Source organism: Giraffa tippelskirchi, chromosome 4 (genome assembly GCF_054371585.1).
Source record: "Giraffa tippelskirchi isolate mGirTip1 chromosome 4, T2T-mGirTip1v1.2.pri, whole genome shotgun sequence".
NCBI classification, from domain to species: domain Eukaryota; kingdom Metazoa; phylum Chordata; class Mammalia; order Artiodactyla; family Giraffidae; genus Giraffa; species Giraffa tippelskirchi.
In genome coordinates this window covers 192,552,657-192,565,958 of record NC_137278.1, presented here as the reverse complement: position 1 = coordinate 192,565,958, position 13,302 = coordinate 192,552,657, and the positions used below count along the sequence as shown (strand labels likewise).

The 13,302-nt window shown below is 45.1% G+C and overlaps 1 protein-coding gene across 6 annotated transcripts in view; it reads left to right on the top strand.

The window, feature by feature from the left end:
* The window catches only part of ETV6 (ETS variant transcription factor 6), a 317,723-nt gene that overhangs the window by 130,485 nt on the left and 173,936 nt on the right, over positions 1 to 13,302 (top strand). The gene's annotated exons all lie outside the window — the stretch shown is intronic.

The window sequence follows — 13,302 nt, the reverse complement described above, 5'->3', positions numbered from 1 at the left end:
CTCCAGGGGATCTTCCTGGCCCAGGAATTGAACCCACGTCTCCCGAGTCTCTTGCATTAGCAGGCAGATTCTTACCACTGCACCACCTGGGCTCTTACCTATTCTGCCACGATGTAAGTATATTTAATATGTACCTTTCGGATGAATGGATGAGTTCTGGGTTGACACTTAGCCAGTATTCACTGATGCGGCCAGAGGGCTGGTTTCTGGCTGGAGTCTGTTCTAACTGGTGGATCAGTTGTTGAACAGTTTGCATTTCTCCCTTGGATAATGGATGGATGAGTAGATGGATGGTTGGATGGATACCCATGTAGAGAATTATCCAATATAGAACTGTAGCAGAGCACTGCTGGCCTTAAAACATAGTCAGTCGTTACATGATGGATTTAGGTTTCATGGTGATAGTTTTGCCTGAGTGCTACTCTCTGGGCAGCCTGACGTTAGGGCCCTCCTTGGCATCTGCATTGGCCCTCTCATAACACCATCGGTTCTCACATCTGGAACGAATCCTCCGGTTCCCAGGCTCTTGCCATCTGTCCTCAGCTGGGACTTTCCACGGGAGGCTGAGCTGCCCGCCTCTCTCGCGGGTTCCAAAACTCAGCTGCCCGTTGTGCTGTTTGAGAAACATCTCCTGGAGCCTCTAGGTTGGTTGCGGCTGGGCTGTACACTTGAGGATGGCTCCCAGCTGGGTTTCCAAGCCGAAAAGAAAATAAATCTTCTGACAAGGGAATTTGGTTATTGCTGTTCGAATCTGGGATTCCAGACAATTCCCAGTGGAATGCTCATGGAAAGTACGGGGAAGAATCCGAGAGCCAAGACAGCAGCAGGACATTTATGGTATTGCTAGTTCGAAAGCGTTTTTAGCTGCTTGTTTTAAAGAGACACTCACCAGACTGGTATGCCTCCAGTGGCTTCTTTTCTCCTTTTATCCTCCTGATCTCCAGATAAACCCTCTCTCTCTTAACCCTTCCTTTTCCTCCTTCCTGAAATCAATATCTAGCCTTTCCTGGTTAAAAGGGAAGGTGAGGATCGTAATATTTAAGGTTCTTGTATGGTGGGTTTCTCACCATTTTGTTCTGCAAACACAGGGCCAAATGGAAGACACAGTGTGACAAATTAGGAAGCTGTTGAGAAGTAGAAAGTAATGCCTTTTCCTCTTACTTGCCTGTGATTTAAAAAAAAAAAACAGACAGTGATAAATAGGGCGACCTGTTAAATGGTGATTCTAGAGAACTTGATAGGGGCAGGCAGGGCAGTCTGGGCCCAGGAGAGGAGGGGGAGCCCAGAGGAGAAGGGCTTGCCTGCCATCCTGGTCTGGCCTCCTGACCCCCACCCCCGACTCCCTTGCAAGAGTCCTCCAGCAGCTTCTTGGAACTTCTCTGCTGCACCAGGAAGCAAACACAAGTATGTTTATTGAAGAGACAGAAAGGTATTTTTTTCCCCTTCCTTCCGTCTAGGGTATTAAAAAAAATTTTTTTTTAAGCTTGAGGCTAGAGAAGCAAAGTGTGACAATTACAGCAGGTAGGTGAAAACGAAAAGTTCCATTCTTTAAAGGGGACGTGATCCTTTCATGAGTGCATGCTAAGTCCCTTCAGTCATGTCCAACTCTTTGCAGCCCCATGGACTGTAACCTGCCAGGCTCCTCTGTCCATGGAATTCTCCAGACAAGAATACTGGAATGGGTTGCCATTTCCTTCTCCAGGGGATCTTTCCAACCCAGGGGTTGAACCCGAGTCTCTAACATCTCCTGCACTGCAGGTGGATTCTTTACCATTAGCACCACCTGGGAAGTCCCCGAACCTTTCAGGATACCTTGAAAAAACTCATAGGACCGTGGCTGGACAAGGCCAGTTTTGATTCTCTGAGCAGTGAAGGGCCTCATTGGACCTTCATGGTGTGAAGGAGAGATTCTTTCTAGTTTGTCTGCCCAGGGGTCACTTTTTGTTCTAAATTCATGGGTGGTGGGTGGCGAGGAGGACAGCAGAGATACCTTATGGACTGATGCCAGCCCTGTGACATACTCAGCCTCAAATCGCGATGTCCAGGGCCACCCAAGTGGTCACAAAGCATATATTTGAGATCTACGGGGCAGAATTGAAATCACTAAATGCCTTTTCTTTATTAAATTCCTTTTCACATAGTCATCTTGCATTTAGTCGACACAATCGCATCTAATCACAGGCTGAGGTGATGCCGTCTGCCTGGAGTCTCTGCCTTCCGTGGTGCCAATTTGCTCTTGTAAAATTCCTGTGGTTGATATTTAAAAATCAGAACCCAGGGCTCATTCATCACCTTGAATCGGGTTACGGTGTATGATGTTGCAGGTTAATAAATAGCCCTAATAGCTGCTCAGAGTTTTCTAGCGTCAGAACACCAGAAACAGTCCCTTAGCTCTCTCCTTCCTTTGCTTGTGAATCTTTCAGAAATCTTACATTATGGCTCCTACTTGCGTGTGTTTAATAATTTAATTTAATGCCTTCCTATGGAAGCGTTCCCTGGTTGCTCACCCTCTTTGGTGATTTTGCACTCTCAGCAGAGTGTTGGAGTGTTGGAGTGTAGGAGAGTCACGTGACATGCAGTGCCCGGTTAGAGCCAGGGAGTGAAAGGAGATGCTGTGTCTCTCTTAGCTACTGAGCAGAGCAACCAACAATTTTATATGCTTTCAAGCTCTTCCCTATCCCAAAGAAGAGGCAAAAAATGGGAATTAAGTATAATCATAGTTAGCATTTTACATTATTGTAAGTAATAAAACGTGTTTGTATATATGGTCTCATTTAATCATGCAGCCGTCCTAGGTGTTACTAATCCTATTTTATTGATGAGCTTACCGGGGCTCAGATAGTTACACTGAATACAGCAGGTGAAGAATCTGATGTAATTTCTGTTCCCAAAGTCACCACTTAGCCTTTTTGGGAGAAAACATGATGGCAGAGTGTCACAGACTTGAAAGCAGAGGCAGTGCTGACTGTTGGTGCCTGGGTGGCTGTGGATGCAGGGACTTGGGGCAGCGAGGGCTCTAGGAATGTACTAGCCCATTCATTTGTGCTGACCCTTCAGCAGGCTGGCTTCTGGCAGGAACAAGTGCCTGTCTTGATGGATAATCATTTTGGTTTTGCTCACCCATTTCTCCTGCTCCTCCCTCTTTACTGTCCTATGAGCTGAGGTTAAAGACCAGTATCTCTCTTGCCACTAGAAGAACAGTGCTGGCCACAGAGGACTCACTCAAGTCCACAACTTCCCTGGCATTTCATCAGGAGTTACCTCCTGGGATTGGGCCTCACTTCTCTTTCTGAGTTTCCGAGTGAAAAAGCACAGCAATAGAAAAGACTTGGGTTGGGACAGACGCAAGAGACTGGCCTCCCAGGGCTGCCTCTTAGATGAGTACCCCTCTCTAAGACTCAAATTGCATAACACACCTACTGATGAGGGTTTTTTTTTAAATCTTTATCCCTAAATACTTCTGTGTATTTTTCTAAGAACACGGGTATTCTCTTACATAATCACAGTATGATTATCAAAATCCAGAAAAATTTTTGAAATATAATAATTTCAGATGTACAGTAATTCAAGATGTGTATATATTGTGAAATGATCATAATAATCTGAAAAGGGAAAGTGTTAGTTGCTCAGTCATGTCCAATTGTTTGTGACCCCATGGACTGTAACCCATCAGGCTCCTCTGTCCACGGGATTCTCCAGGCAAGAATACTGGAGTGGGTTGCCATGCCCTCCTCCAGGGTATCTTCCTAACCCAGAGATCGAATCTAGGTCTCCTGCATTGCAGACACTCTTTACCACTGAGCCACCAGCGAAGCCCATAATAATAAATCTATTTAAGATCTGTTACCACATGTAGTTTCTCTTGTGATGAGAACTTTTAAGATCTGCCCTCTTAGCAACTTTTGTTTTTCAAGGGTTTAAAAAAATTTTTTTTTAATTGAAATAGAGTTTATGAGTGTTTCCTATATGTATCAGAGGTAGTTTGCGTGTAGCACCTAGCACAGTGCCTGGCGAACAGTGACCACAAACTCACTGAGAGCTCTCTTTCAGCTTTCACAGCTAGGGAATCGCCTGTTTAGGAGGGGCGTCCTCCCTTTCAAAGGCCGAGAGGAGCGTAGATGTGCTTGCTTGTTTCATTAGAGAAAGGGCCTGGAGTTCTGCCTGCGTGTTCTGAGGCTATTTCCCGAAGTCACAATGGAAATTAGGTCTATTTTCTAACTCGATGATTCCTGGGAGCTTGGTCCTGCCCTGGGGCACTCCACCCCAGGGCCTTGACCATTCCCACACCGCCACTGTGCGTCTGTCTGAAACTACTTTCTTTCCTTGCCTGGATCTGTCACCTGTTTCTTCAAACTTCCCCAACCTCCTCCCCAGACCCAGCAGATCCTCCCTGTCCTCCCAAATGTCAGGGCTCCCCAGATGCCTGTGGTGTGCTGTGACGTCACTGGCAGAGTTGAGGCAAGGACATGGAGAAGCATTTCCTTCTCAGTATCTCGACAAAGCAGTCCTGACTTCTAACAACGATGGCCAGCCACCGGCATTTTCTATTGTGTTTCCCGCAGGCCTTCTTTGGGGGCCTTCACTTTTTAGTTTCAAATGCTTGAAGGCTTTCTGCTTTTCCAGCCTCATGGGGTCCTGGGTTGCTACTTCAAAGAGCTCGAAGAGAAAAAACAGGCCACAACAGAACAGCCAGGATGCTTCTGGAAGGGAAATTTCCTTTTTGGGTTTGCTGTCTGCAAGAATTTCCGATGCAGGCAGACATTAATTCCTAGCTCCATGCTTCCTGATAAGGAAGCAACTTCAATAAATGCAGCTATTTATAGATGTCTTTTTTTCTTTAAAAAGAAAAAATATATAACCAGAGGTCTATTGACCTTTTCTTTCGCTTCGCATTTCATGCCGTGCTCTCCGTGTACATTTAAGGCAGTTCCTCTGGCAAATGCTCCAACACAGTGGCTCTGGTCCTGCAAGGAATGGGGGAAAGGCTCTCGCTTTCCTTGAAATTTTGAAGTAGACATTAGAAGCCTCTGGCTGTGGGTTGTCCCTACCTGGTGCTGTGGCTTATTTACCATGGAGAGATACAGAGATACCTGGCTCCATTCTACACCTAGTGTTGAACGTTTATGACAGATAAGCAAGAGAGCCGTCTAAAAAGCAAAGCTGATGGAAACTAGTCTGTTCTATGAATAGACTTGAACAATAGGAAGTAAGAAATGTTATTTCCATTTCTTCTGTGTCCCTTCTCCCATCTCCCCTGGGATCTTCCCCACCATTGGTACCACTGTGATCTTTCTCGTGGCGTTTTCAGGAGTTCTGCAGATTGAGGGCTCCCTGTCCATCATCCTCACGTCTGTCTGCCTAACACTTGCTGGCTGGTCTGATAAAGATGCAGCGTCACATTGGCTCAGATGTGCTCAGTCTAGGTTCCTCCCCACCTCTTCTGTATTATCACAAAGCATATTGATTGGGCCGAGTCTGTACAAATGTGAGCAAGTTTCCATCATCAAATAACAGGTATTTTTGTTTCCCCATTTGCTTTATGCCTGAGTTCACAGTAGCTCAGACCCTTGGAGTTTCTTTCTTTCTCTGTCTCTGTTTTTGGCTGTGCTTGGTCTTTGTTGTGCACGGGCTTCTCATCGTGCTGGCTTCTCTTGTTGCAGAGCATGGGCTCTAGGGGCATGGGCTTCAGTATCTTCTCGCACCAGGGACCAAATCTGTGTCTCCTGCACTGGCAGGCAGATTCTTTACTACTGAGCCACTAGGTAAGCCCCTGCTTGGAGTTTCTGACATGACTTTGTGTGGTTTATCTTTTTGTATTTCCAGAGGTCAGTGTTACCAAGGACCATTGAGTGTTGCTGATTTCACTCATTACCGTCAGAGGATTCTGATTCGGTAACCTGAAGCATCCATGTGTGTTTTTTGGGGGGCAGGGGACTGACTTTTATGGTCTCTTTTGAAGGAAGGTAGGGTAGGGTTTGAGAGATTTAAGCAATCCCTGTCTCTGACCACATGCTGACTGTAAATTCCCAAGAATAATTAGTCACGCCACCCCAATATTTACTGCTCCCATCTTGGGTAGCTGGACTAAACCCCATTCTTCTGAAATTAGTCTTTGTTTACTCTAGATCATGAATCAAGTTGTTGTTCAGTCACTAAGTTGTGTCTGACTGTTTGTGACCCTATGGAATGCAGAACATCAGACTGTCCTGTCCTTCACTATATCCTAGAGTTTGCTCAAGTTCATGTCCATTGAGTTGGTGATGCCATCCAACCATCTCATCCTCTGCCGCTGCCTCCTCCTTTTGCCTTCAGTCTTTCCCAGCATCAGAGTCTTTTCCAATGAGTCGGCTCTTTGCATCAGCTGGCCACAGTATTGGAGCCTCAGCTTCAGTCCTTTCAAGATCATGCATAGAAATAGCCTCAAATGGGGTACTAAGGTTTCAGTCCTAGAAATGCAGACCGCATGTGTGGATCCTGGATGAAGAGCTCTGGGTATGTGGTGGGTACAGATAGGATGCCTGTGAGGAAAATCCTCACCCATGCAGGGCTGTGCAGAGAACACATTGTTTGATCAGTTTCTTCTGGGGCTGGATTCTCTGAGCTGGGGTGGGAGCTTTCACTAAAGTGGTTCACTTCAAACAAGAAGGGGAAGGTTTGCAAGGGGATACATAACAGTCACATTTTTTTTAAAAAGGTACCTAGGTAAGTGTTGGCGAATAGCATGCTCTTAAAAAATATTAGAGGGCTATCAGGTATTTATGTAGCTCTACTTTATTTTATTTCATTTGTTTATTTACTTATTTGGCTGTGTTGGGTCTTGGTTGTGGCACCCAAGATCTTCATTGTATCACGGGGGCTTCTCTAGTTGTGTGCTCTCTCTGGAACATGTGGTCTCAGTAGTTGTGGCACTTGGGCTTTTCAGTGGCCCCTTGGCCTGTGGCGTCTTAGTTCCCTGACCAGAAATCAAACCTGCGTCCCCTACATTGGAAGGTGGATTCTTAACCACTGGACCGCTGGGGAAGTCCCTGCAGCTCCACTTTAGAAGTAACAGGGTTAGGGTTTATCCATTTGTTTCCAAGAGTGGCTTACCCTTACAAATCAGTTTCTTTTTTATCATCACCCCCCCCACCCCCCACCTTACAGTTTATAGATGGTTTGCTTTTCCTAAGAGCCGTTCTGAGGTCGACTGAGTATGAGTTACCACCTTAGAGAATCTGTTGCAATAGAGTGTGGAATAAGAAATCGTTGTCACTACTGCTTACTGAACACTTTCTCAATGCCAGGAACTTTATGTATATTATTCTGAATAATCACTGATAGTGCGTGGTAGATGTTTTGTCTGGTTTGTGTCTGAGTGGTGCATCACTTGCTAGAGTTCACACAGAGAAAGCGGAGGAGCCACAATTTGAATCCAGATCTAATTCCAAAACCCAGGCTTGTATTCACTTCACCATGTTGCTTCATAAAAGTACTAGGAACTGTTGAAAATCATTTCCCTTTAGCTGTTGATTAGAAAGAAAAAATCCAGACTTACAGGTTGATTTTTTTTTTCTAATTTAAGCAAAACTTATATAAATTGCTAACAAGAAAGGCCAAAGGGATAAAATCAGAGACAGACACTAAATCATCTTTTGAACTTAGAAGAAGATAAATTTTCAAATTCAAGCCTCTTTGTAGACTGGTATCTGTAACTTATTTTCAGGTGTCGATAAAGGCTGGAGTGTTAAAAACAAAATGAAGTGAAAAGCGATTCCTGTTGTCCACAATTTTCCATCTTTTTAAAAGTGATAATCTGCCTTGCAGATTATTATTCAACAGTAGAAAAGTTGATGGGCTCACAAATGAAAACATTTCACTTCCTAATGCTTTTCATTAATCTCACACGCTTCTTTAGAAAAGTTTTCTGACCTGTTGATGCCTTGGTTTTTACCCTCATGACCTGCATTCCAGGAAGCGCTATTGCAGAATCACAGAGCAGTGGACGCCCTTGACAGGGGTCAGCCCTCCCAGTGTTGGCCCAGCGTGGTCAGTAGTAGGTGGGGTCGTCTCTAACACTTCACTCTTCCTTCCAGGGTCATCATTTCTTCACCCTGAGTATGTAATGTCCCTGGGTTCTTCCCAGCTCAGCCACTTTTTTTTGTTCTTTAATTCCAGAAGAGAAATACAAGGCATATCAGCAGTGGAGCATTATCTATAAAATGCTCATGATTATTCACTTGATTTCATGTGCTCAACATCACATTTTAGTGCAGATGGTGGTATTTTAATGACGCAGGAAATTGTCTTCAGCCTTGGCTGTGATGGTTTTGTGAGGATGTTCTCCTGCAAAGAAATTTGGAAATTCAACTCCCCGACGCCGAAGGGTGCTTCCCCACGCTGCCCATGCTGAGATCAGTTGATGCTTTTGTGGGTTAGGAACACAAGCCAGCTCATGGGCTTTGCAGGTCTCCTGAAGGCTGCCTTAGCCACTTGCATCTTCCTTCAGTTCCCAGGACCTCAGAGTAGAAGTACAGGCCCACTCCCCCATCCTCCAAGCCCCCCTGTTCTGGCCTGAGAGTCGGCTGTTAGCCTGGCTCTTGGCCCAGTGCATTATGCACAGGTGTGACTTCTGGTAAGTACCTCCTTGACCCCAGTTGCGTGATTTGTGGGAATCCCCTCAGCAGCTAGGGGCACGTCTGCCTTTCCTGTAACCTGGACAAACGATGGACTCGCTGTGATTCCTCTCTCGGTGGCGTCCATTGGGTTTCAGGCTTTCCAGATTGGCCACACTCCCCTCCTTCTGCTGGTCCCACAGCACATGCACAATTAATTCCACATGAATAGTGGGAGGGGGGAAGCCCAGTTGGCCAGGGAATGGAGGCTTTCAGCTTCTCCAGTGAAAGCTTTCATGCTGAGCTTTAATGTATATTTCTATTCGCACAGCCCAGCAGAGACAATCCGTGACACTTAGACCATCCCCTGAGCATGGAAGCTCACACTCAAGAAACTGTTTCTAAATGGAGCCCCTGTACCAGTTACTCGAATCCTCTGCTCATTGCCACAGGCTGTGAAAAGGGGGTGTAGGATGAGGGAGAAAAGAACCAGCGGTGCTGATTCGTGAACAAAGCTGACGAGGGGTTTTATTTTGCTTCCTTAAGTATCTCTCGAGTCACCAACATTGAGAGCTCTTTGCAGGGAAACAAATATGAGCTGATGATCTGGTGCCAACCCTCTTGGGGACATGAAACGACTCTTTCTCCTCATGAGCCTAACTTGAGGAAGCAGCCGTGTGGCCAGGCAGGTTCGCAAACCTGTTATTCTGATGACGAGCTGGAGGGTTCATCTGTCTTGGGCGTATTTTCCTGGTAGATGACAACCAAGAGGAAGGGGGAGAAATTGCTTCTCTTTCTTTTTTCACTCTGATTCCTTACACAGCGCTGTTCTCACAGCTCTGAACTCTCACACTTACTCTTTTCACTTCTCCTGTGAAGTGCCCGTGAGGTTGGCTAACGAAATCCCCACCCGGACAGACAGCAGCGTGTGTTCTGCTGGTTGCAGTTCTGCCCCGTGTGGTGTGGGCCACTTGCTGATCTTACAGTCTGGCTGTGATCCAACGATTCACCCAGATATTTGGGGTTTTCTTTTAGGAACACGAAACTAGAAATTCCCTGAGAGAGAGAGAGAAAGAGAGACACCCCACTTGAGAGTCATGGGTTAATCTTTCCTTGTGTTCTCTGATGGTGCTGAGAGGAACTTCAGAGACCCACAGAAATCGAAACAGGTGTGAAATGTGTTTGGACTTTATAAAAGAAGAATTTTTTTTAACTTTTGATTCCTCGGCAAAGAAGAATTTCACTTCAGATAAATCCAAATGAGAGTGCATGTGTGTTTGAGTGTGTATAGGGGTGGGTGGGGGGCTTCCCAGGTGGCTCTGGTGGTAAAGAACTTGCCCACCAATGCAGGAGACATAAGAGACACAGGTTCAATCCCTGGGTTGGGAAGATCCCCTGGAGATGGGCATGGCAACCCACTCCAGTATTCTTGCCTGGAGAATCTCATGGACAGAGGAGCCTGACAGGCTACATACAGTCCACTGAGTTACAAAGAGTCGGACATGGCTGAAGCGACTAAACACGCACACACTAAGGGATGGGGGAGTGTGGTTTGGAACTGTCTCAAAGCTAACACTCCAGACATCTGCTTCTAGGAGCTTCTGTGCTGACTCCTACCACTCAAAGTGATTCAGGGAATGAAGTTGAAGAAGTACAACTGGGCATTGTCGCGTTGGCGTTGTACATTCAGCTGGGTAGCCATCTCTCATCTGCTGCTCCTTTGTTTGCTGAAGGAGTATCGAGATTCAGAAAGTGGCTGCCTTCTGCACTTGTATTGTCCAGACAGCACTACTCTGACTCCAGAACTGAGGGCTTATCATTGTCTGTGAACAGGGCCCACGTTATGCTTTAGAAAGTGTGATCACCAGCTGCAGTGGAATAAGAATGCCTCGAACTTGAATATCTCTCAAGATTAACTCCTGTAGTACCTGAAATTCTTCTAAGATATATTCCTCTGGTTCAAGCATTTTTTCCACCTAGCTCCACTTTTTTTTAAACTTATTTGGCTATGTCGGGTCTCAGTTGTATCATGTGAGATCTTCCGTTGCAGCGCATGGACTTTCTAGCTGTGGACCACAGGCTTAGTTGTTCTCCGGCATGTGGGATCTTAGTTCCCTGACCAGGGATCGAACCCAAGTCCCCTGCATTGCAACGTGGATTTCTAACCACTGGACCACCAGGGAAGTCCTGACCTAGCTCTACTTTTAAAAGTGACTAATTGTGATAGCAGATGATACGTTGAATGGAGGTAGTTAATACCTGACGTCCTTGATGTCTTAATGAAAATTAGTTTAACGAATCGCTTGAATCTTTTAAGTTAGACAATCCATGGTCAGATCCATGGTCCACACAGAAGATCAAGGGAGGGATCTGAGTTGGAAATAAACCCCATGATTTTGCTGAGGGCTGGCTTTTCCCATGGAGGAGACTAAATAAGATTAGATGGAAAATCCAGACCCCTAGATTTAGACAAAACATTGTGAACCTGGATCTGTGAGACCAAGATGAATCATCTGATGCTTCTTATGTCTAGCTGTTGGTCTCAAGACGTTGCCTGAATCTTTATTAGCTGAACAGTATTGGGCCTCTCTAGCTCACTGTCAGCGTGAGAAGGTGTAAGTCATCTGCATTTTCTTGAGAGGAGTACTGAACTTGGAGGTGTAAGTTTAAATCCTTAAACCTTTCGACCATTCTTACCAAAGTGTCTCTACTCTGGGATGACTAAATCGTTGATTGCTTACGTATAAGGGAGCCGTTAATCCAAGGCTCAAGTTGAAGAGGCCAGGAACACCTTGACTTGTGTGGAAATTGAAGCAACTGGCCGAGCTGGGTGGCTTCTATGAGGAGTGGGCATGTGGCTTTGGGAGAAAGAGTCTTCAGAGCGTTCCATATGGAGCAGTAACTTCATTTATTGAGTGCTTACGGTAGGCACTTTTCACATGTATTATATTATTTAATCCTCACAACAGACCTATGAACTGAATTTTATTGCCCGCACTTTACTGATGAAAGGTCAGGTTTAAAGAGGTTACAGAACTTGGCCGAAGTTACAGAGTCCATAGGTGGCCGAGCGGGTCAGACCCTTCTCTTTACGCCTCTTCCCTCAGTCTGAGCCAAAGACTGAGTCCCTAGACCATTCTCTTAAAGAACTTGAAAAATAGTGTTGGATCCCCCTCTGTGATCCAACTGTGGTTAAAACCTCATAAATTTTAGAAAAACAGAATAACTCACTAAACTAGAATCGTAAATTCACTCCTCAGAAAACATCCACCACAACCTCAAACCTCAGGGTTAATATATTCAGATTGCAGTGGGGCTATAGGAGTCTTGCTAGTCCCTTAAATATCTCTCTGTTTCCTGGTAAATAATATCCCTTACCAATTCCTGCCACATGAATAGCGTAACCAGATCAGATCCTATGACTCTGCCATTCAAGTTCAGTCCTAAGTACAGAGTGAAAATCCAGGATTTTCTTAGTTCCTCCTCTGTCTCTGTCTCTCCTTGTCCTGTCTCTTGTGATACAGTTTGAAGTTCATTATCACTCCCTCATTTTGTTCTTTATGTCTCTGTGTCGTCTTCCTTTTCACAACTTTTTTCTTTTAATGAAATAATTTTAAATAGAAAATTAAAAACTTAACTGTGAGTCTGGCAGTGTTCTGCTAATGCCTCCCTACTAAGAAGCTTCATAAAATATTATATATTATTCTTCACTTCAGCCCAGCTGCTCTGGGTGCTTACCCACTGAGTCATTTACAGTGTGTCTGAGAGATTAATTTTTATAAGGCTGTGGTTTGGGATCTTTTCTCCCCTTCCGTGTTTTACTTTAAGTCCTCACCGGGAAAGTTTGTGTAGGAAAAAAAAAAAACAAAACTACCACCCTTGATAAAAGGTCATTTGGCAATATACATGCTTTAGGAACTGTAATTGGCTGTTTTATTTTTGCGCACCCTCTTGGTTTGAAATACTGCCATCTTTCTACCAGAAGTCTCAAATGTGTGTGGGCTTGAGGACAAGAATGGGTGCTTTGTGTTGAGGTCTGTTGTGTGATGTAGGTACATCTTCATAGATGCTTTTTTTTTTTTTGGAGTTTGCGCTTTTTGGAAGAAGCAGATTAAATACATGGGTACATCAAATCCTACTTTAAATAATCCTGTGCAAACCGTGCAAACTCCATTCCCTTTTCAGATTAGCCCCTTCCATCAATTTAAATCAAACCTGTGCATGTGCAGAGTTTAAAAAATTAAATAATTCTGTAAAGCTTACAGTGAAAAATAATCAGAGATGCCTATTTCTTCATGAAAGTCACAGCCACGATTCCCTCTTGGAGAATTAAAGCTCTGGGTGTGACGCAGGGTGGTGGGGTTACCAGGGCTCAGGAGAAGGAGGAAGGGGGGGTGCCAGGGTTCGTTTCAATGGGGTCCCCACCCCTGGGGGAGAGCCACACTGTTTATTCCAGCAGCCCAGCCGCCGCCAGCCAGCCAGGGGTGTTTTCAGGACTCAGCTGCCAAAATTTCTTGAAGCAGCTCTGCTCAAAGGCATATGCTGGGCTCACTTCTGAGGGAAATTTCCTTTTTGGGGAAGTTGAAGCAAAGGAATTTCCTGTGTGGGCAGACAGAGCTTCCTGACTTGAAGGCTTCTTGGAAGGGAAACAGTTTCATAATGAAATGACAAATTAAAGACATACCAGCCGGGTTCACTTCAAAACAGCTAT